Source organism: Sturnira hondurensis, unplaced genomic scaffold (genome assembly GCF_014824575.4).
Source record: "Sturnira hondurensis isolate 20B ecotype Veracruz unplaced genomic scaffold, ASM1482457v3 Scaffold0006213, whole genome shotgun sequence".
Taxonomy (NCBI): Eukaryota; Metazoa; Chordata; class Mammalia; order Chiroptera; family Phyllostomidae; genus Sturnira; species Sturnira hondurensis.
In genome coordinates this window covers 3,506,134-3,530,928 of record NW_028078844.1, presented here as the reverse complement: position 1 = coordinate 3,530,928, position 24,795 = coordinate 3,506,134, and the positions used below count along the sequence as shown (strand labels likewise).

The following is a 24,795-nucleotide window of genomic DNA, read 5'->3' as shown; positions in this document are numbered from 1 at the left end:
GGAATCCTAGCCCACTAAGACTGGTGTCTCTGTAAGAGAGCCATGCAGGGTGTGTGCGCACCAGGTGAGGGCCATGTGAGGACGCCGCAAGAAAGCGGCCACCTGCCAGCTGAGGAGAGGGGCCTCAGGACAGACCAAGCCAGCTGACACTTTGATCTTAGACTTCCTGTCTCTAGAACTGTGAGAAAATAAAGTCCTGTGGTTTAAACCATCCAGTGTGTAGTATTTTGCTGTGGGAGCCCCTAGCAAGCTTGTTCAGTAGAAATGAGACCGAGACGGGAAGCAGTAAAGCCCATTTAAGAAGATGTGGCTGTAGCCCTGGCTGGTGTAGCTCAGTGGATTGAGCATGGGCTTGTGAACCAAAGGATCGTGCTTCGATTCCCAGTCAGGACACGTGCCTGGGTTGCAGGCCAGTTCCCAGCAGGGGATGCACAAGAGGCAACCATACATTGATATTTCTCTTTCTCTCTCCTTGCCTTCCCCTCTAAAGATAAATAAATAAAAATCTAAAAAAAAAGATGCGGCTGTAACCTGAGTGAGAAACGATGAGGCTCTGAAGCGAGACTGTGAGGGCAGGGGTAAAGAAGGAGGGAAACTTGAGATATACTTAGGAGGAGAAGTCCAGTGTTGCTGAGTAATGGTGTGATGTAACGCCTTGGAAAATGTACCGCTTAGAATGTGCATTTATCTTTTAATTTATTTTTATTGTATTTTTTCCATTACCATTTATCCCCCTTATACCCACCCTCCCGCTGCAGTCACCACACTGTTGTCCAGGTCCCTGAGTCCTTTTTCCTTTTTGCTCACTCCCTCCACCCCTAACCATGCCCCGCCTCCACCAGAGCTGTCAGCCTGTTCTCTATGAGTGTGTCTCTAGTTTGTTAGTTTACTTTGTTCATTAGAATATATGGATGAGAGAAATTATATGGTATTTATCTGTCTCTGACTGGCTTATTTCATTTAGGGTAATGTTCTCCAGGTCCATCTATACTGTTACAAAGGGTAAAATTTTCTTTTACATAACCATGTAGTATCACATTGTGTATAAATGTCCCATAGTTATTTTATCCACTCATTTACTAATGGACACTTGGGCTGCTTCCATATCTCGGTGATTGTAAATAACTGCAATGAACATAGCAGTGCTTATGTTCATTCAAATTAGGATTTCGGATTTCTTCAGATAAATTCTGGGAAGTGGGATTGCTGGGTTATAAGGCAGTTCCATTTTTAATTTTTTGAGGAAATTCCATACTGCTTTCCACAGTGGCTGCACCAGTCTGCATTCCCACCAACAGTGCAAAAGGGTTCCCCTTTCTCCACATCCTCGCCAGCACTACATCTGATTAGAGGTTAATATCTGAAATTTATAAAGAACTTACAAAACTCAAAACCAAAAAAACCAAACAATTAAAAACGGCAAAGGACCTGAATAAACACTTCTCCAAAGAGGACATTCACATGGTCAACAGATAAAAGAAAAGATACTCAAGGTCACTAATCATCAGAGAATTGCAAATTAAAACTACAGTAAGATATCACCTCACACCAGTCAAAAGGGCTATTATCAAAAAATCAGGGACTTCAGACAAGATGGAGGCATAGATGGAAATACTGTAACTCCTCCCACACCAAATTTAAGGACAACAAAGATTTAGAAACAAAAACACAACCAAAACAGACAGAAAATCGAACTGTACAGATCAAACTGCACAGAAGTCCAACCACAATGAACCATTCATCCATACAGGTAAGAGGGGCAGAGTAAGCAGCCAGCAGAGAGGGGTCGTGGCAGAAAAAAGTGGTGGCTGCCAGACAGACCCAGGTGCGCAGGCGGTGGTTGGCAGACCCCGGGTGCAGAGTGGCAACTGGCAGACCCAGTGAGAGTGCAAGGTGGCTGTCTGACTTCAGTCACACATTCATGCGCAGATAAACCCGGTGAAAAAATGGACAGTGAGACAGACTGCACAATGCAGGGCCCCAATGACAGGAATTAAAGCCTAAAAGCACCAAATGGAAAAACTTTCGGGGGTTGAGGTGCCAGGAGAGGCTCTCCGCCTCACAGGAAAATTCATTGGAGAGACCCACAGGGTCCTAGAATGTGAACAAGCCCATCCATCCACCTGGGAACCAGCACCAGAAAGGACCAATTTGCTTGTGGGAAGCAGCAGAGGGGACCGAAATCCAAGAGAGAGCAGAACAAACGCCATTGCTCCTCTCTGACCCTGCCCCCACATACAGCATCACAGCCCAGCAACATGGGTCACCCCACCCTGGTGAACACCTAAGGCTCTGCCCCTCATACATAATAGGCACAAATAGACCAAAACATTATGGCTCAAACAGAAGAACAGCTCAAAGCCACAGAGCCAATACTTCTAAATGACAAAGAGATAGCCAACCTATCAGATGCACAGTTCAAAACACTGGTGATCAGGATGCTCACAGAACTGGCTGAGTATGGTTGCAAAATAGAGGGAAAAATGAAGGCTATGCTAATGAAATGAAGGAAAATGCACAGGGAACCAATAGTGATGGAAAGGAAACTGGGACTCAAATCAAGGGAGTGGACCAGAAGGAAGAAAGAAACAACCAAGCAGAAAAGAATGAAGAAATAAGAATTCAAAAAAATGAGGAGAGGCTTAGGAACCTACAGGATATCTTTAAACATTCCAACATCTGAATTATAGGGGTACCAGAAGGGGAAGAGGAAGACCAGCAAGTAAAAAGCTTATTTGAACAAATAATAAAGGAGAACTTCCCCAATCTGGCAAAGGAAATAGACTTCCAGGAAATCCAGGAAGCTCAGAGAGTCCCAAAGGAGGTGGACCCAAGGAGGAACACACCAAGGCACATCATAATTACATTACCCAAGGTGAAAATGAAGGAGAAAATCCTAGAAGCAGCAAGAAATAAGGGGACAGTCACCTACAAAGGAGTTCCCATCAGACTGTCAGCTGGTTTCTCAAAAGAGACCTTGCAGGCAAGAAGGGGCTGGAAAGAAGTATTCCAAGTCATGAAAGGCAAGAACCTACAAGCAAGATTGCTCTGTCCAGCAAAGCTTTCATTTAGAATGGAAGGACAGATAAAGTTCTTCTCAGATAAGGTCAAGTTCAAGGAGTTCATCATCACCAAACCCTTATTATATGAAATGTTAGAGGGACTTATCTGAGAAAAAGGAGTTAAAAAATATGAACAGCGAAAAAACAGCAAACTCACAGTTATTAACAGCCACACCTAAAACAAACTAAGAGGACAGCTAGATCAGGAGAGGAACCATAGAAATGGAGATCAAATGGAGGGTTAGCAACAGGGGAGTGGGAGGAGGAGAAGGGGGGAGAAGGTAAAGAGAATAAGTAGCATAAATGGTAGGTAGAAAATACACAGGGGGAGGATATGAACAGTATGGGAAATGTAGAATCTAAAGAACTTGTGACACATGGACTTGAACTAAAGAGGGGAATAGGATGGAGGGGTGTGCAAGGTGGAGGGGAATGAAGGGGGCAAAATGGGACAGCTGTAATGGCATAATCAATAAAATATATTTTTAAAAAATCAACAAACAAGTTCTGGTAAGGATGTGGGGAATGTGCATAGATAATAATAACAGAAGATAGAAATCAAAAAGGCTTTCTTAAAAAGTGTATGTTTAGCCCTGACTGGTGTGGCTCAGTGGGTTGGGTGTCATCCCACAAACCAAAATGGCCACTGGTTCAATTCCCTGGTTGGGAGTGTGCAAGAGGTAATGTTTGTCTCCCTCTCTCCTTCCCTTCCCCTCTCTCTTAAAGCAAATAAAATCTTTTTAAAAATAAATAAAAGGTATACATTTCTTTCTTTTCACAAATGAAGTGGCTTTACAGAGAGGGAGGACCAGTGTAATAGATCCATGGAGTCATCAAGGACACTGGTTCCTTCCACGTTTCTCTGGCTTTCCTTAACATTTCACTCCTGGACCACGATGGCTGCCAGAGCTCCAGCCATCATATCTACAGTGCAAGCAGAAGGAAAGAGGAAAAAGAAAATTTTACTCTATTTTTAAAAGCTTTTCTGGAATTTCCTCTCAATCAGTTCCAATAAATCTCAATGTCAAGAACATAATCCTATAGCCAAGGCTCATTGCGTGAGATTAAGTATGATCTGGTCTAATGTTGCTAGTTTTTTAAATCAAGAAAGAAGGAAAGAAGCCACATTGGTATCTAGCAACTGGTAGACTCTGCTGTAACAGGGGGGCACTGCTAAATAAAAACCGCTAATATTAACACAGCTGCTAATAAAAACAATGGTTTTGCCCAATAAACAAGAAAATCTCATTCTGTAGCTGCTCATGCTTATACCAGCACAACCACATCCCACTTCCATGCACTATTTTCTATAAATTCTTACCTTCAACGTTTTCTATGTGACCAGTTTGTTAAGCACACTGAAATTGAAGGGGAACATAGAGAAAACGCTTTCTCCCTCCGCTGCCACCAATCTGCTTACTTAGATCTCTCCTCCCTTTATGATAAGGCAGGTGTCATAGCTCTTTAATCTATTTGGGGATGAAAATGGCTGGTCCACCTCAATCAAACCTAAGTCTGTCTTCCCATTGCATACTGTTCCCTTCCTAGTTAGTTCGGGCTTGACTCTGAGGGTTTGAGACCCACCACAGGGAAGGGGGAAGCGTCCCGAGTCTGCTCTGACCATGCTCCTGACTTCTTTTGATCATTTCCCTGCCACCCAAGTTCTAATGTTTCGGGCTCTTCTCAGGAGAGTGTCACAGACGGGGGTGGATTAGAGAAAATGGAGCTGAGATCTAAGTGGCTAAGGCTGTCGTGTCTGGTTACTGGCAACTTATTATAACAGACATTGAAAAGTGGGCCCTCTCAGCCCTGGCCAGGTAGCTCAGTCCGTTAGAGCGTTGTCCCAGTATGCCAAGTATGAACTGAACTGGGTTCAGTTCCCAGCCAGGACACATACCAGAATTAGCCAATGAATGCATCAATAAGTGGAACAACAAATCAATGTTTCTCTCTCTCTCTCTAAAAATAAATAAAATAAAACTAAATAAAGTTTAAAAAGAGAAAATGTGGGGCATATCTGTAGGTTCTCCAAAAATAGAGCAACCTACAGCAACTTTGCACTGTTCTTTCCGATAGGGATCATTACTCTGGCTCAACTTTGACCCTTGTCCCCCACCTCACCTCCTCAATGCCACCCAGCAATACCCCATGGCCTATTTCTGCTGAGGACCCCTCGCTCTGGTTGGCAGCCCCAAGGTCAGGGTTGGCTCTTCCCTGGCAGCCACCTGGCCTGAGGGGACTCACACATTTTTTCATCTCTCAACAAAGGCTGCTTTCATGACCTGCTGCCACCCTGCAGGCGGTTTCAGCCAGCTTCCTGTCTTCCGGATGGGGCCAGTTACCTTCCTTTGAAAATTTTTGCTGGGACATGTAAAGAAGTTTTATTTATCATATATGCTAATATTTGCATTTACTTCAGACCAGAGTCACAGAGAGGAGTGGAGGCAGCTATCGTAGGGGTCGGGGGCTAGCACAGCACCTGGAACACAGTAGATTGTTTAGTGAAGACTTACATTATTTCTGTGCCAACTTTCGGTACATTAAACTGACAGTCATTTGCTACGTCAATGCCTATTTTGGATGTTACACTATAATTTGGGTAATGAAATATTTTATTCCATTTTTTGCTTGTTTTTCAGGGGTTTTTTTGTTGGGGTGTGTGTGTGTGTGCAGTTATCTTTACCAGGGGCCACATCAGCCCCGCAGTTGCCTTCAAAGGGCCAAATGTAATTTTAGGGCTGTATAAATGTAACTACTCTTTAATAGTAAAGCGAGAGCTCAGCACTGCTGCCAGGTAGAAACAAGGCGCTGGGCTGGATAAAACAAAGTGGAGGGCCGATTCGGCCCGAGGGCCCTGTGTCTGCCACCTGTGCTTTCGAGGTTAGATGGTAGGGCCCATCCCTCCTCCTCCCACGACAGAATAGTATCCTTATTAGAAGTTCCTCAATCGCGGTTCGATTCCCAGTCAGGGCACATTCCTGGGTTGCAGGCCAATTCCCAGCAGGGGCCAGTTCCCAGCAGGGGATGCACGAGAAGCAACCATACATTGATGTTTCTCTTCCTCTCTCCTTCCCTACCCCTCTAAAAAGATAAATAAATAAAATATTTTTTAAAAAAAGAAGTTCCTGAGACAGCAGCAAGTCCAGCATGCAAAGTGTGAAGGGACACAGCCGGGAAGAAGAGGAATGGGAACCATCATCAAAGGATAATATCCGTCATCGCCGTTGCTCCTGGCAGCCTGCAGGTCCTCTTGTCCCCGTCACCACCCTCTCCATAAAACCCACTAACATGCAGGATCCTCATTTGCTTCACCTGGCACTTTCACCAGGTTCTCCAGCCACAGCAGGGAGTGCGTGGCCAGTGGACCTGCTTGGCCTTCTGCAGCCCCCTCTTGATCTTTTTGTTGGCCTCATGCCGCGCCTTCTTGTCGTTGTGCTTGTCCTGGGTCTTACTGTTTCCAACACAGCCCATAGTGGCGGTGGTGGGGCACGGGGTGCTCTGCTTCATGTGTGCCCTCAAACTCATGGGATCTGTTTTAGCACCTTCCAAAAACTCTCACTATGCTCCAGATCTGCAGCCATTCCAGGATGGACCTAGGTATTTCTACAGCTAAGTAAGCCCCCAGCCAGGGAGTGAGGTACCGATTTCCCTTCTTACAACTTCCAATTTTTCCCTCTTGGAGGTCCCAATCTCTGAGTCTTTTCCTTGGAAACTTCTATCACTTGGCTGGAAGGGGAGAAAGAGGACAAAAAAACAAGGCATTCTTCACTCTTACAGATTCTTTAAGTGAATGTCTTTGACACACCCAGTCTCCTCCTACACAGAGTGGAGGTGAGCGATAGATACCCTGCTTCATCTTCGTGCAGGTCTGTATGGGCAAGTCTAACGTCTCTGCTTAGAAAGTAAGAGAATACCCTCCCTATCACCCTTAGCTATGAGGCTTCTGCTGAAATTAGGAGGCAAGGACGTATGTCCCCTTTAACAACCTATTTATTGTATTTGGAAAAGAAACTTGACAGTTCTTTCCAAGAGTGAAGAATCAGTTTCTGTTTCATTTGATCTTAGTTACTGGGTGGCCAGAAGTCCTTTAGGATATTCACCATTTTCTTTAGAGAATGGGGAAGAAAAAGAAGCCAGAAACAGTGCCTTACCACCAAAAATTCCTTTTCATCTTTGGTATGTGTGAGTAACCAACTTGAACTTGTTTATAAACTTACTAGAAAGACTGGGGAAAAGGTAGATCCATTGCTTTTCTCTTTTGATACTTTTGGCAATGTAGAGCTTCCAAAAACTAAATTTGGACAAAGAGTAAGGAAGGCCATGAATGACTCAAGGGCATTCATTTCTTTCCAAGTTAAAAATCTAGTTGGTTGGGGTGGGCTGTAGGGGAATGGGAAACACAATGAGCAAGGTATCCATCCACTCTATTCAAGTGACAAGTATTTACTGAGCACCAGTTATATGTTAGGCTCTGTGTCTTACTGACCAGACTAAGACTTTAATATTGTCTTTGGATTTGTTCATTAAAATAGCAGCATCAGCCATGGCTGGGTGGCTCAGTTGGTTGGAGCATCACCCCATACAAAAAAAGGTGCAGGTTCCATCCCCAGTCAGGGTAGGCAGAAGAGGCATCTGATGGATCTTTCTCTCTCCCTTCCCCTCCCTCTCAAATCAATAACTGTATCCTCAAGTGAGAATTCAAATAAAGTAAAATAGATAAAATAAAATAGCAGTATTCTTCACTTTTATAGATGGCAAAATCTTCCACTGTTTCAAAGATGTAGTTTTCTTACATTTCCTAGCAATGAATAGAAATCAGGATTCAAGCCACATTACCCAATCAGATCTGTGAATATGTTTGGTCTGTTAGTATTCCTTGCCTGAGTGTGCAGCTTATAAAGATTCTAAGTATAGTTTTAACACAGCTGTGAACTCAGTAACAACTTTGGGGTGTGTTAGCTTCATGAGCCACACAGTGCCTCCTTTCTGACTTAGGGTCTCACTTAATGAGACCTTGTGAACTCAAGTTAAGTTGGTTCAGCCGTAGCCTTGGTCAGGACAGAAGGTTAGCTGGCAATTCTGGAGATGAGAATATTTTTCACAAAACTGAGAAGAGTTTCTGACTCAAGAAAAGTTATGCTCTCATAAAAAAATATCAAACTCTCATTGATTCCACATAAAGCTGTTAATATTAGATTCATTTCCTCCTAATACGCAGGAATACAAAGGGATGAAGGAAGAATTGGTTGTGACAGGCAAGGACAACTTTGGGATGCAGAAAGAGAGAAGAAAAATCTCACCATTGCTAAGTTTTTATTTCATAAAACCATTTAACAACAGGGTGTAAAATAAACAAGGCTCATAAACATCTATTTTATTTGCACCTGTGATCAGATGTAACTAGATAGTAAATTCAATTGAGAGGCAAAAAAATAAAATTTGAAGGGGAACACTCAACTTTTTTTTCCCACTAGATGCATCACATTCGCTCAGCATAGCTTTTCAGCCAATAACCCCTGAAGGCAGCTTTCTTTGAAGCTTGTTAGTCCTGTTTCATCGATTGAGTGGGCATTAGATTGACTTAAAAATTGCACTTAGGTTGCTAAGGCACCTAAAATGGGATAAAGCCAATCAGCAATTATTTACTGGGTATGATGATATGTTAAATAAGTAATAAGTATTACCTCATACCATTTATTAGTGTATGAGAAAATAATTATATATACTTATTAGACAACAAGTATAAGACACAATTCCTACTCTTAAGAAGCTTAGCATCTATTTCAAGAAATATTCTTTAACTTGCTGCTTCTTACAGGAGGAGGCAAGTTGGCTGCTTGAGGAATATTTGGATTTGAGTAATTATGACAAAAGTCCATTTTTGTGCCTGGCTCACTCACAAGATGTGTGAATGCACTCTATTGTCTTAATCCTTTCTAAGGTGGGTACCGAGTTTCCAGGTGAACTTTGTCTCCAAGCAATGGATCTAATCACAATTCCAGGGTTCTGGGTCCTTGGTGAGGAGGACCAGAGCTGACGACCACAGTGCACAGTAGTGCCTGAGTTCAGAAGAGGACCTGGTATCGTCACATCTGCCTATGAAGTTCACCTCTACACAGAAGCAAAGAACATTGCACAGTCCTCATGCATAGAGATGGCTCTTCTGGTTCCAACAGCCTGCATATCACTGCAAGAACAGTTGTTTTTATTGCAAAAGAAAACACTGAATAAAATGCATTTCTTTCATCAAGAAAGTGAGGTTCCATCTAATGCATGTTTCCAAATGACGGAGTATATTAGGCTGGTAAGTACTTGGCCCGTACTATGAATATACTTGGGAATGCAATTTACTTTTTATCATCTTTGGTTGGGTCATGAATTGAAATCACAGTAGGAGCACAAGGCTGCCAGGGCATAGCTAAGGAGGAAAACAGGGGTTGTTTCACAGAACATTCAGACCCAGTCAAGAAAACATGCTCAATGAGGCTTAAAAGGAAGTTTTTCTATCCCTATTCCACAAGTTCAGATCCATGGGGAAATAATTCCCCCCCGCACCGTAATACTTTCCACTTGGATAAAGCACTATAATCGCATTCACACTGATTACAACCAAGTGCACTGCATGATGATCCTTCAGTGACTCAGGTGGGCGAGCTGAAGGGCATCAAATTCAGAATCCGAAGACCAGGAATTTCATTTGCGCTCTGCTACTGACCAGCTGGTAACACTGGGCAAACTACAACCTCTCAGAGCTTCAGCTTTGTACGTGTAGAAGATAATACACAACCTGCCTATCTCACCCAGCTATTATAAATCTTTTTCTCTCCCTTCACACTCAAACCTCTAGAAAAATGGAGCTGTCACAATTTCAACTTCTCCACCTTTCCCCAACATAAAACTGACCTTCCACATAAATGCTCTGCCTAAGATCACTGTTGTCAAATCTAACAATGCACTGCAACCCTTCACATACTCTCAAATACCTTCACCAACACTGAACACTGCTCCATGGCTTTGTCCTTGGCCTCTACATTTTTATTGACTCTTTCCAGTCTTATTGAGATAAACTGACATGTAACATGTGTAAGTTTAAGGTATACAACATAATGGTTTGATAGAATATGCACATATTACAAAATGATTACCAGTTTAATTAACATCCATCACTTCATACAGTGACAAGGTTTTTTCTTGTGATGAGAACTTTTAAGACCTGCTCTCTAAGAACTTTCAAATGCACAGCATGGTATTGTTAACTATAGCCCTCCTGCTGTGCACTACATCTCCAGAACTTACTCACATCACTTTGGTTAATGCCATTCAGGCTACTCGGATTCAACTACTATCCATGAGCTGATGACAAGCAGATTCATCTCTAGGGTCACCACTCTCCTGAAGTCTATTGCACTTTTAAAACTCTCCTCTTGAATGTCCTACAGCTCACAAAATTCAAAAAATCTAAAATGAACTTCATTTTGTTTATCTCCCCTGACCACTCTCTAAACTGCTTCTTTCTCCTCCTGTGTTCCCTCTACCCATCTGAAATCTGGTACCTATCTGTGACCCATTTCCAAAATACTTCTCAAATATATTTTTACCTGCTATTGCCACTTCCTTGGTCCACGTCCTTTTCATCTCTTGAGTGGGTTATACTGCAAATGCCTGTAAATTAATCTCCCTTCTCTTGTGTCAGGTCCTCCTGAGGCATCTTCCACATGGGTGACAAAGTGATCCTTCTAAACAACAAATCAGATCCCTCTACACTGCCTTAAAATTGTTAATCATTCCCTTTACCCACAGATAAAGTCCTAACTTGTGAGTACAGAATAAATGTCCTCACCAGTATCAGTTTTTGGGTCTCCTACATTCTCACCTTAGGTTATAGCCATTCTGAATATTTGTTATCTCTACTTGCTAAATGACAACATGATGAGTTTGCAGTAGGTTGTCCCTTTCTGCCAATGTTCTCTCGTCTTCTGCTTATTGAAACACCATTCATCTGTCAAGGCTCACTTCCCACCTTCTTCCCTGTCACATGCTCCTGACCTACCTCCTACCTCAAGTCCTTTAATTCCCTCCACAACACCTTGTGCACACCTGTATCCCAACATACATGTCCCCCCATTGTCATTGTCACATATCTCAGCCTTTCTAAGAATAGGAAGGAACCATGCATGTCCTGCAAGGCCTCGGTAATTTCCGCATCTGGCCCCCACCATTTGCTTCAAATTCTCTAGCATTTATCTGGTTTCCCTGGGGTTTTTTTGACCCATTGTCTCCCACCTAGATTCTCTGTCTCAGCTTAGCCTTCTTGGCTCAACAACCCAATTGGATGTTCTGCACCAGTTGACAGAGCTCAGCCCAAGGTGGCAGCCTATGAATGCTGCTCTTCAGCTCCACACTCAGAGAGGGTAGTGGTACCCAGTCCCAGGTTCCTCAAAGAGCAGTCCAGAACCAGTGCTCTGAGCACCCACCTGTCAGATGTGAGAGACAAAGAACAGAGAGGGAGAGGCTGAAAACGTGGACCATATGGTCGCATCTCATGTTCTAATGGCAGCATTTTGAAAAACAACTGTGTACTAAGATGGCAGGTGCTCCGCTGACAAGCATCACTGCACTGCTGAAAGGACAGAAAACCACTGAGTGAACTGGAATAAGCATAGGAAAGAACACCAAGGTATGACTTAAGAAAATAATGAACAACATTGTTCTCAACCTGCATTCTTCCCATGCTGTCTTTTGTGATGTAATCAGAGGGATGGGCTAGTCTGAAGTCAGGTCAAACTGTCACCTGTCAGCTTTGCTGCATTGCTGCTGAAATGCACAGGAAGGCAGGTATCCAATGAAAATGCCAGACTATTTATTGTCTGCTCTTAGCTTTGAAAGACAAAAAATGGTGTTTTACCAATGTGTAAACTATTTCATCTAAGGTGGAAGTCAAACAACTAAAGATTTAGACAGCCAACCAGGAAATGTAGTATATAAACAAGAACACACTCTGTGCGTGCTCCCAGTCAACTCAAGGTTCAATAGTCTTACACCAAAGATGTTGAAATGAAGTATGTAAATTAAAAATCCTAGCATCTGTCATTGTTAGAAAAACAAACATGGGAGATTCTCTGGACATTATCTTTCAACAATAATGTTGAGTTAAGCATATGTCAGGTTGTCACAAACTCAAAGAGAATCTATAAAGGAACTCATTGTAGCATTCACACCTAGATTATGGTCCTTCTGGATTATAGGTTATTTTTTTAATCTTTTTAAAAACTGATTTGAGAGAGAGACACATCAATTTATTGTTCCATTTATTTATGCACTCTTTGGCTGATTCTTGTATGTGCTCTGACTGGGAATCAAACCCACAACCTTGGCATATTGGGACGATGCTGTAATCAACTGAGCTACCCAGTCAGAGCTGCATTATAGTTTTGAAGACTGCTGGAAAATGTTTGAGTACTTACCAGCTCCCTGTGTCATGAGTGTGATTATTTTCACTTCCAATAAGAAGATCCTGACGTAATGCGAATTCCCTTCAGATTCTAGGCTGAGACTTATTAACAAAATTTGCTTTCCTGCTAAGATTAAGAATTGTGCTTGTCCTTCCAGCTGGGCCCACAACTCCAACTATATATGGCAGAAAGAACACATGGTCTCTGAAGTGAAAAAAATGAGAACTGGAATGTTAGGTCCACACATTACCAACAGGACCATTATGACAATTGCGCAATGTATGAACTGCTCTGCCCCAAGGGTGCCATCTCCTAGGCTATGATGTGATGATGTCCCTGGTGCTGGGTAATGTGCTAGCCTTGGTGTGCCTTCAATTGCCTGGTAGAAAACTTGTGACCAGATGGAAGGCTAAAGAAATGCAGAGGGCTGGCCATAAGAATTTGGAGTCAGCTAACCAATACAAGAGGTTGCCTATACTCAGACTTGTAGTTACATGAAAACATTAAGTTTTACTTCACAAGTCACAGTAAATTACTCCAGTTGCAGCTGAACACATTCTAACCACTTCAGTATTTCTTACTCATCAAAAGAAAATACAATTATATGCCTTAACAAACCTGATCTCATGCTAAGTAAAATAAGTCACAGAAAAAAATCAAGAACCATATGATTTCACTCATATGTGGAATATAAAACAGAAAGCAACAAAGAAACAAATAAAGCTAACAAAAACTCATAGACACAGACAAGAGTGTGGCAGTTACCAGAAGGGAAGGAGGTAGGAGAGGTAGAGGAGGGAAGAGGGGGTTGCACATACTTTGACAGGAAAACTGACTTTGGATGGTGAACACTCAATGCAATATATAGATGAAGTTTTATAGAACTGTACACTCAAAACCCATATGATCTTATTAACCAATGTCACCCCAATAAATTCAATAAAAGTTTTAAAAGTATACCCGATAAGCTCTGTCCTGTACTTTGAGTCATTTGGCTAATGGACTCTTTATCAGTAACAACAGATTCCACTGTAATTTCCCACAGAAAGCTCATACAGGACTTCTCTTCCTGCTACGTCTCACCAGGTTATACCCAGGCATCTCTAGGGATATCTCACAGATACTCACAGTCCAGCTTATCATCTCTACTACTCCAGTCCTCTGCTTGGTGTCTGCTACCCATGACACCACAGAGGGTACCTCATCATTGCCTCAAGTTGCCTACCATAACGTTGCTGACATACATTTCAAGAAAATATCCTGTACTGTTCTCAAATCTGCCAACTCTGAAGGCATCAGAGCAGCACTTTGTTATACATAGAAATGGAAAGCATAACAATAATTATAAGTTATCAAGCACTTACCATGCCCCAGCCTAAATGATTTACACAGGGTATCTCATTTATTTCCTATGATAATCCTATTAATACATTACCTGTATTTACAAACAGGTGGAGTGACTTGTCCAAGATCACAAAACTAGTGGTAAAGTCCAAAGTCAAATTTAAATTTAACTTCACCGCAACTAGCCTCCTTTTCCTGGAACCTAAGGAGAATGAAATGTTAAATTGGAAGTTTTTTTAATGAGGTTCCACCATAAAACAGGCATAAAATTCCATAGTGATTTGTTACAAGGTGCAGACTTTGCAAGGAAGTTGGACGACTCTAAACTCGTATCAGGGATATAAAAGTGGAGAGTCAGAGAGGATTTGTGAAAACATTTGGAGAGAGCAAGAGAGTGCAATGAGAACTGTCCATTTCCAAAAGAGGAGGGGCAAAGGTGCAGCCCTACTTCCTTCCCTCAAGTCTACGGAGAGGACCTTCAGTGGGATCACTCCAAAAGCTTGACAGGTATCTTCTGAAGTTTGGAAGAAACAGTGGACTAAAGTCTGACACCTGCCTGAGAAATCTAATGGCTTTTCCTCCATAACAATGTGACCAGCTTGGTGTCCGAGGGTCACAGCAAAGTAGAGGCAGCTGTGCAGGGATTGCCCTGCCCTCTGAAGCCCTGTGAGTCGGAGGATTCATGACTGTTTTCCACAGACCAATTGTGAGTTCCAGGGGGACAGACACCAGACTGGAGCCTGCCCAGACTAGGGCTGTGAGGCAAGTGGCAATGGAGAAAGAGAGTTCATCACATGTGACAGTCAGTACAGCCCAGCTGGGGACCCTCCGAAAGGCCCTGAATGTGGCCACAGGGCAGTCATCCTTCTTCATCTGCCAGACCCAGAAAGCCTGAAGTTACTGCAAGACCTACTCACTGAAACTCTCTGGTCTCCTTTCCCCTTTCCCACTCACAGTCAGTAACAAGAGTAGCTAGTAAAGGAGAAGAAAAAAGAGCAAAAGTCAACCACACCCTCTTCCAGAGAGGGTAGGGGTCCACCCACTACAGGGCCTGATCAGAGAATAGGAAGTCTATACATCAGAATGAAGAGTTTTCTAACATATCAAACAAAGCATTTTGAACTAAGGAATCAGCAACTTAGAGTTACCTACTGTTAGGTAACATTACCTAATACTAGTCAGGAAAGCTATGAGCCTGCCCAAGTTTCATCCAGGGGTCTGGGGGAAACTTCCTCCACTGTATAACTTTCAAGAAAGTAAGGAAGACTCAAAAGGTGGCATTCAAGAATCCTGCAAATGGCCCTGGCTAGTGTAGTTCAGTGGATTGAGCTCGGGCCTGCAAACCACATGATCGCGGTTCGATTCCCAGTCAGGGCACATGCCTGGGTTGCAGGCCAGTTCCCAGCAGGGGCCAGTTCCCAGCAGGGGACCCACGAGAGGCAACCATATTGTTGATTTTAAAAAAAAGAGTCTTGCAAATGGATCAATACACAAATAATGCATCGGTGTCTAATCCTCCCTCAGAAACCATACAAAAAAGTTTCCTCAGCTTTTACATAGGACTTTATTGCCCCATGGAGCTTAAACAAAATCTACGGGAACTAAGGGAGAAAACAGACTTTCACCTGTAACTCAGGCACCCACTTATTCTCCTCCCCAGTACAGCAAAAAACTCAAAAACTTCAGGCAAAGTAATGCATACAGATCGATGTCTCGTGGGCCTCAGCACCCACTCAGTAAACACATATAGTCATTGTTTACTCATAGTGATGTCTCAGGGCAATATCCCTGCTGTGCTAGCAAATGGTCAACCCAGTTGTTAACAGGGGCAGTACTGCCCCCTAGGGGAAATTCTGGAGATCTATGGGGACATTATTCTAACCATGTCTGTACCCAAGAAATAAGCCATTAAAAAACATAATCTTTCAGCTCCCAAGATGGTAGAGGAATGAATGGAAGTCACGCTAACTTCTCCCCAGGACCACTCTGGAATTACATCTAAATTGTGGAGAAATCACCCGGAACAAACAATTGAACAATAGCAAGAGAGAAGTCTTGTAACCACAGAGAGAAGGAAGAATCAGCTTCAGCTCAGCCTGACTGGTAAGAAGTAAAGAAGAGATGCAAGAGGGCTGGCTGGGTGCCCACAGGTGGTAGTGCCAGAGATACCTGGTTGCTGGTTGGGTCACCCTGAGAAGAATGAGGTCTAAACCCTAAGCTGGGATCCCCAACTAGAACACCAGAGTCTGAAAAGTATATAGATAACATTCATCAGAGAAAAACAGCAGAGTTGCTCTCTACCAGAAACAGACAGCTGGAGATGCAAAGAGCCATTTAAAGGGCCAGTGCACAATTTTTCATTTGCAGTCACTTACCTTGGGCTCCAGTAAAGGAGCAGGGGAGACACTGAGGGCTAGAGATACCTGAGGAGAGACTGGGGACAGAAACTCTGGGGAGAGAACTGAAACAGTAGACGCTGGGATCCTGGTGCTAAGTCATCACCCATATGGCAGCAGCCAGCTTGCTCAGGCAAACCACTCTCCCACGAGCAGCAGCCTGAGGTGAAACAAAAGCCTGACTCTAGGAGGAACTCTGCCCCTACCACATGGTGCTTAAGCCTGATGGCTGATTGCAATCTGACTATATTAACAACTGAAGGAATTAGTCACAGACAGTTGATCCCTGGAAGTCTCAAACAGACTGACCATCTCAAATGGTCAGAGTGGATCAACATCTAACATCACCAGAGGCAGATCCAGAAAGAAAACACAGTGGTCAACACTAAATGCTACCAAGATGAAATCCACCATGATCTGCTCCGTGATTTGTGATATTTTCTTTCCTACATAGCTTTTGGGTCATCTCACATCCTTTTTCTCCATTCTTTTTTTTAAATATATTTTATTGATTATACCATTACAGTTGTTCTATTCCCCCCCTTCATTCCCCTCCACCCGTACACTCCCTCCCCCACCATTCTCCCCCCCTTAGTTTATGACCACGTGTCTCAAGTTCTTTAGATTCTATATTTCCCCCACTATTCTTGCCCTCCCCCTTATCTATTTTCTACCTACTGTCTATGCTATTTTCTGTGCCTTCTCCCCCCTTCTCCTCCTCCCACCCCCCTGTTGCTAACCCTCCATGTGTTCTTCATTTCTATGGTCCCACTCCTGATCTAGCTGTCCTCTTGGTTTGCTTTTCTTTTAGGTGTGGTTGTTAATAACTGTGAGTTTGTTGTCCTTTCACTGTTAATATTTTTCATCTTCTTTTTCTTATATAAGTCCCTTTAGCATTTCATATAATAAGGGCTTGGTGATGATGAACTCCTTGAACTTGACCTTATCTGAGAAGCACTTTATCTGTCCTTCCATTCTAAATGAAAGTTTTGCTGGATAAAGCAATCTTGGCTGTAGGTCTTTGGATTTCATGACTTGGAATACTTCTTTCCAGCCCCTTCTTGCCTGTAAGGTCTCTTTTGAGAAATCCGCTGACAGTCTGATGGGTACTCCTTTGTAGGTGACTGTCCCCTTATCCCTTGCTGCTTCTAGGATTCTCTCCTTCATTTTGGTCTTGGCTAATGTAATTATGATGTGCCTTGGTGTGTTCCTTCTTGGGTCCAACTTCTTTGGCACTCTCTGAGCTTCCTGGATTTCCTGGAAGTCTATTTCCTTTGCCAGACTGGGGAAGTTCTCCTGTATTATTTGTTCAAATAAGTTTTCCACTCGTGACTGTTTCTTTCCCCCTTCTGGTACCCCTATAATTCGGATATTGGAACATTTAAAGATGTCCTGGAGGTTCCTAAGCCTCTCCTCATTTTTTTGAATTCTCATTTCTTCATTCCTTTCTGGTTGGATGTTTCGTTCTTCCTTCTGGTCCATTCCATTGATTTGAGTCCCAGTTTCCTTTCCATCGCTATTGGATTCCTGGACATCTCCCTTCATTTCAATTAGTTTAGCCTTCATATGTTCCTCTAATTTGTGACTATAATCAACCAGTTCTGTTAGCATCCTGATAAACAGTGTCTTGAATTGTGCTTCTGAGAGGCTGGCAATTTCTCGGTTGCTTAGAGTTATGGGCTCTGGGACTTTGAGTTCTTCTTGCGCCATCTTTAGGGCTGTTCGTGCCTACTCCGTAGCAGGATTGGAGCCCTACGGTGCTCACTAGTGCAGGGCAACTAAGTCGCTGCCGCTGGGTTGTGACGCTGTATGTGGGGGCGGGGTCAAAGAGGGACTATGGCGTCCCATCTGCCGCCTGCCGCCGAGGCCCTCACCGGTGCTGCAGCTGCTGCTGTCACCGTCCCACTGCACGCAAGTGTGCCACCACCGTCAGCCCTCGCCCCCTGGGGCCTGCATGGTCCATCTCACTGTGCGCGAATGTGCGACTGTGGTCAGTCTGCCCCGCACCCCAACTGGTTCCGGGCTGCCTGCATGCCTGGGTTGGGGGCCCTGTCCTGCCCAACCCTGCTCGCTGCTGGCTCCGCCCCTCTTACCGTCCCGTTGAACGGTTAGATGTAGTCAGACTTCCGTATAATTCAATTTTCTGTCCCCTGGCTGTGTCTTTGTTTCTCCAAACCTTTGTTGTATTCAAACTTGGTTGTGGGAGAAGGCACAGTGTTTCCATCTATGCCTCCATCTTGGCGGAAGTCTTTTCTCCATTCTTATAGTAACTGCATTCTCTCCAACTTTAGCAACTCTTGTGTGTTGATATGGATAGGGTAGTTGTTGCATTTTTTGAATTTTATTTCTAGAGCTTCACTAATTTTTTATTTCAAATCTCAAATTTTACTAATCTCCTCTCCTACTTTTTTGTCACTAATTTTAATTTTTCCATTTTGGCCTTTTTTTACTTTTTTCTTCTTTTTCTTCTATCCTACACTTTTCTTTTTGTACTTTTTTTTCTTTTTTCATCTCAAACTTTAATTTTTCCCTGTCTTAGCCTGGTTTTGTTCCTCACTCTTAGTATTCCCTCTCCCTCTATCATCTCAAAATCACTTCCCATTCCTCTAGACATCTCTTAATCTTTTCTTTCTTCTTTTTCCCTCCTATTCCCATCCCACCTATATTAATTTTAGATCATTTATTGTTGATAGTGCTGTGGCGGATCTTTCTCTCCAATCGGCTCCTATTTTTTTATTATTCTTTTCTTTTCTTTCTCTCTTATTTTATTTTTTTTTTAGATTTCTGCTTAAACCTAATACTACATGCTTCCCTTTTCTTACTCCACTCCACCTTCTTTATTTCCTTTTTTATTTATGATGTAAATTTTACTTTATCTGTTCGCATTGCTCTGATTTCCAACTCTTATTAGTGCCCCTTCTCATATCCACTCAAAATCATTTTTCTTTCAGTAGGTCATCTCATATTAGCTCTCCTTTCTTAAAATAGTCTTAATCTCTTTACACTCTTATAAATTTTGATTCACTTGTTCTTGATAGTGGGAATGCAGGGGGGTATGGAGTTATTTTTGCAGGTATGGGTTTGTTTCCTGGGCTGTATGGTTGTTTTGGCAATACCTACACAACAGCACATAAGATGTGGTGGGCAGAGTGGCCCTCAGTCAACCAGCTAGAGAGAAGGAGCCACCAAAGAATGACTCAACAATCAAAACCCAATTAAATCTATAAAGCCAACATAAATGGCATAAAGTTCATTCCAAGAGCAGCAAGTTCAGGTGATCAAGAAGGCAGCACCATGGAATCTCACAGGTCTCCTACCATAGAAGTTCACAAACAAAGTCAGGGAGGCAAAACAAGTGAATTTAAGAAGCAGAAGTGGCCCTGGCTGGTGTAGCTGAGTAGATTGAGCTCGGGCCTGCAAACCACATGATCGCAGTTCGATTCCCAGTCAGGGCATATGCCTGGGTTGCAGGCCAGTTCCCAGCAGGAGAGGAACTCTCCCTCACGAGAGGCAACAATACATTGATATTTCTCTCCTTCTCTTCTTCCCTTCCTCTCTAAAGATAAATAAATAAAATCTTTTTTAAAAAAGAAGCAGAAGTGTAGGGAGATGTTTCATGTGGTGTGGGAATGTAGCTCAGCCCCCACTTGGAAAGGCCAGTGGGGAATGAGTCAGCAAATAGGAGCTACGTCCACAGATAGGTTTCCCCATGGGGAATCTGGCCTGCATTGTACCTAGGCTTCTATGAGACTTGCTTTTGCTAAAACTCCCTCACCCTGGATTGAGGCAGAAAATGCTTACTGCACATCTCTAAAGTAACTTTCTAAAATCTGTGCTAAACCTCCCAAGTATGGAGTGTAACCAGTCCAACCACTTTTCCTTATGATCTGTAATATTCTTCTCTTTGAAGTAATTAGCTACATTCTTTCCTTTGTTATCTGTAAAAGGTAATCACCTACAGCAAACTTGTACATAGTAAATGAGGACCATCTTCAATGTAACGTACCCAGAAAAGCAATAAAAGCCTGTCCAGGCTGAGGCTGGCCAGGGTCCTCTCTCTCACTTAGAGAGTGGCCATGCCATCCCTTTTTCTCTGCAGGACTTCTGTAGTCTATGTGTATTTGTTAATAGCTGCCACAACACAGAGATCCTGCCAGCCAGGATCTGCATCACAGAAGCAAACAAGAAGAGTCTCCCCAAAAATGGGACGACAAAGAAACAACTCCAATCAAAAGGAAAGAAGGAATTCTGAGGAGGAGGGTGAAACAAAATGAAAGCAAGTCAACTATCAGATATTGAGATCAAAACAATGGCTATAAGGAAGCTCAATGAGCTCACAAAGAATTACCAAAAACTACAGGGAAGCTACAAGGAACTTGCTGTGAACTACATCAACATGAAAAAGGACATAGAAACTATCAACAAGAGCCAAGAGGAAATGAAGAATACAATTTGTGAGTTGAAGAACACAACTCACAACTCTTGGAGTCTTCTACTCCAAGAACACCGTAGAAGAAATCAAAAGCAGGTTAGATGAAGCAGAGGACTATATCAGTGAGCTGAAGAACAAGATAGAAAAAGCTCCCAGAAAGAGCAAGAAAAGAAAAAAAGACATAAAAATCACAAAGAGGGTTTAAGAGAACTGCAGGAGAACATGAAATATGATAATATCTGGTAATAGGGATACCAGAAGGAGAAGAAGAAGAGAAAGGGATAGAAGACCTGTTTGAAAAGGTAATGATGGAAAACTTCTCTAATTTGATGAGAGAAAAAGTCACACAAATCCAGGAAACATAGAGAGTCCCAATCAAGAAGAACTCAAAGAGGCCCACTCCAAGACACATCATAATTAAAATAGCAATATTCAAAGACAAAGAGAGAATCTTAAAGGCAGCACGGGAGAAACAGAAAGTAACATACAAGGGAGCTCCAATAAGCCCAGCAGCTGATTTCTGAACAGAAACACTAAAGCCAGAAGGGAATGGCAAGAAAGTCTCCAAATAATGAAAAGCAAAGGCCTGCAACCAAGACTATTCCACTCAGCAAGACTCTCAATTAAAATGCAAGGCAAAATAAGCAGTTTCCCAGACAAAAGAAGGCTCAAAGAATACAACTCTACAAACCAGCACTGCAAGACATGCTAAAGGGACTGCTTTAGGAAGAAGAAAAAGAGGAAGAGAGAGGAACACAGGTACAAAGGGGAAAAATGAATAAGTAAGTACCTATCAATAATAATCTTAAATGTAAGTGGATTAAATGCTCCCATCAAACGTTATAGGGTAACTGAATGGATAAGAAAACATGGCCCACACAAATGCTGCCAACAAGAGACCCACCTCACAACAAAAGACCTACAGACTGAAAGTGAGGGGCTGGAACAAAATATTCCAAGCAAAGGGACAGGAAAAAATGCTGATGTAGCAATACTTGTATCAGACAAAATAGACTTCAAAATAAAGGCCATAAAAAGATACACTGAAATACACTTTGTAATACTCAATGGAAGAATCCATCAAGAAGACACAAATATTATAAACATGTATGCACCCAACATAGGAGCACGCAAATATATTTACAAAATCTTGGAGGACTTCAAGAAAGATATAGACAGCAACACACTTATAGTAGGGAATTTTAACTCCCCACTGTGAACAATCTTCCAAACAAAGAATCAACAAGGATATTGTGGAACTGAATGACGCAATAGATCAAATGGACTTAACTGATATATATAGAGCTTTTTATCCCAGAGAAGCAAAACACACATTCTTTTCAAATACACATGAAATATTGTTAAAGGCAGACCACATGATAGGACAGAAAACAAGCCTCAACAAATTTAAGAAAACTGAAATCCTATCAAGCATTTTCTCAGTCCACAAGGGCTGGAAACTAGAAACCAAACTTAAGGAAAAAACTCAAAAACTTTCAAACTCATAGAGAATGAGTAGCATACCATTAAACAATCAGTGAGATCAAGGAAGAAATCAAAAAGTTTCTAGAAACAAGTGAAAATGAACACACAACAGTCTAAAACCTATGGGACACAGCAAAGGCAGTCCTGCAAGGGAAGTTCATAATGATACAGGCCTATCTAAAAAAAAGAAACATTTCAAAAAAAACAACCTAACCCTATATCTACAAAAACTGGACGAATAACAACAATCAAAGCCCAGACTGAGTAGAAATAAGGAAATGATCAAGATCAGAGCAGAATTAAATGACATAGAAACTAAAATAACAATTCAAAGAACCAATAAACCCAGGAGCTGGTTCATTGAAAAGATAAACAAAGTTGACAAGCCTTTAACAAGACTCCTCAAGAAGAAAACAGAGAGGACCCTAATGAACAAAATCAGAAATGAAAGAGGAGGAGTTACAACTGATATCACAGAAATGCAAAGGACTGTAAGAAATTACAAGGAACAACTATATGCTGAGAAATATGAAAACCTGGGTGAAATGGACAAATTTCTGGAAACATGTAATCTTCCCAAACTGAATGAAGAAGAGGCAGAAAGCCTGAACAGACCTATAACAGCTAGTGAAATTAAAGCAGTAATCAAAAACTCCCAGCACACAAAAGCCCTGGACTGGGTGGTTTCAGAGGAGAATTTTTACAAAACATTTGAGGAAGACCTAACCTCTATTCTTCCTAAACTACTACAAAATATCCAAGAAGAAGGAAGACTCACAAACTCTTTTTATGAGGCAAGTATCATCCTACTCCCAAAACCAGATAAAGATACAACAAAGAAAGAAAACTACAGGCCAATATCACTGATGAACATAGACGCTAAAATCCTCAACATAATATTGGCAAACCACATCCAGAAATACATTAAAAAAATCATCCACCATGATCAAATGGGATTCTTCCCAGGGGTGCAAGAATGGTTCAATATTCACAAAATAATAAATATAATATATCACATAAACAAAAAGACAAAAATCACATCATCATATCAATTGATGCTGAAAAAGCATTTGATAATGTATAGCATTCATTTAGGATAAAAAACACTCATCAAAATGGGAGTACAGGAAGCATATCTCAACATAATAAAGGCCATATGTGAGACACCTACATCAAGCATCATACTTAACAGGCAAAAACTAAAAGCTTTCCAAGTAAGATCAGGAACAAGACAAAGGTGTCTGTTTTCACCACTCCTCTTCAATATAGTTTGGGAAGCTCCAGCCACAGTGATAAGACAAGAAAAAGAAATAAAAGGCATCCAAATTGGAAAGGAGGAAGCAAAACTGCCATTGTTTGCAGATGATGTGATAGTGTACATAGAAAATCCTATAGGCTCCACCAAAAAACTGCTCAACATAAGTGAATTTGGCAAAACAGTGGGGTACAAAGTCAATATTCAGAAATCAAAGCTATTTTTGTATATCAACAATGAAATGTCAAAAACAGATATCAGGGGAAAAATCCTATTTGATATAGAAACAAGAAATATAAAGTACCTAGAAATAATCTCAATCAAGGAGATAAAAGACCTGTACTCACAGGTCTACACAACACTGAAGAAAGAAATTAAGGAAGACACAAATGGAAGCATACACCATGTTCATGGATTGGAAGAATTAACATCATCAAAATGTCCACACTACCTAAAGCAATTTATAGACTCAATGCTATTCCTATTAAAGTACCAATAGCATATTTCACAGATACAGAACAAATACTTCAGAAATTCATATGGAACCATAAATGATCCTGAATAGCTGCATCAATTTTGAGAAAGAAAAACGAAGCAGGAGCGATCACAATACCTGATATCAAACTGTATTACAAGGCCACTGAAATCAGAACAGCCTGGTACTGGCATAAAAACAGACACATAGACCAACTGAACAGAACAGAGAGCCCAGAAATATACCCAAGTCTCTACAGTCAATTAGTATTTGACAAAGGGGGCAGCAGCATAAAAATGGATTAAAAATGGCCTCTTCAATAAACAGTGTTGGGAGATCTAGACAGCTACATGCAAAAAATTAAACTTGATCACCAACTTACACCATACACAAAAATAAATTCAAGGTAGATAAAAGACTTAAACATAAGTGGTGACACCATAAAAGTCCTCAAGAGAACACATGCAGGAAAATCTCAGGTATTCCATGCAGTAATATTTTTGCCAATATGTCCCCTAGAGAAAGGGGCATAAAGGAAAGAATAAACAAATGGGGTCTCATCAAAATAGAAAGCTTCTGCATGGCTAAAGAAAACATTATTAAAATAAAAAGAGAACCAACCATATGGGAAAACATATTTGCCAATGATATCTCAGACAAGGGTTTGATCTCCAAAATATATAAAGAGCTCACACAACTCCACTCTAGGAAGACAAAAAAAAAAACAATTAAAAAAATGGACAAAGGACTTGAACAGACACTTCTCCAAGGAGGACAGAAAGGTTCAGAAACAATTGAAGAGGTGCAAATTAAAACCACAATGAGATACCACTTCACAGTGATGAAATTGGCCATCATAAACAAAGCAACAAACAAGTGTTGGAGAGGATGTGG

At 41.8% G+C, this 24,795-nt stretch overlaps 1 pseudogene; it reads right to left on the bottom strand.

Annotated features, from left to right (window-relative positions):
• Nucleotides 1-6,171: 6,171 nt before the first annotated feature.
• On the bottom strand, nt 6,172-6,581 carry LOC118988279 (guanine nucleotide-binding protein G(s) subunit alpha-like; annotated as a pseudogene).
• Nucleotides 6,582-24,795: the final 18,214 nt, after the last annotated feature.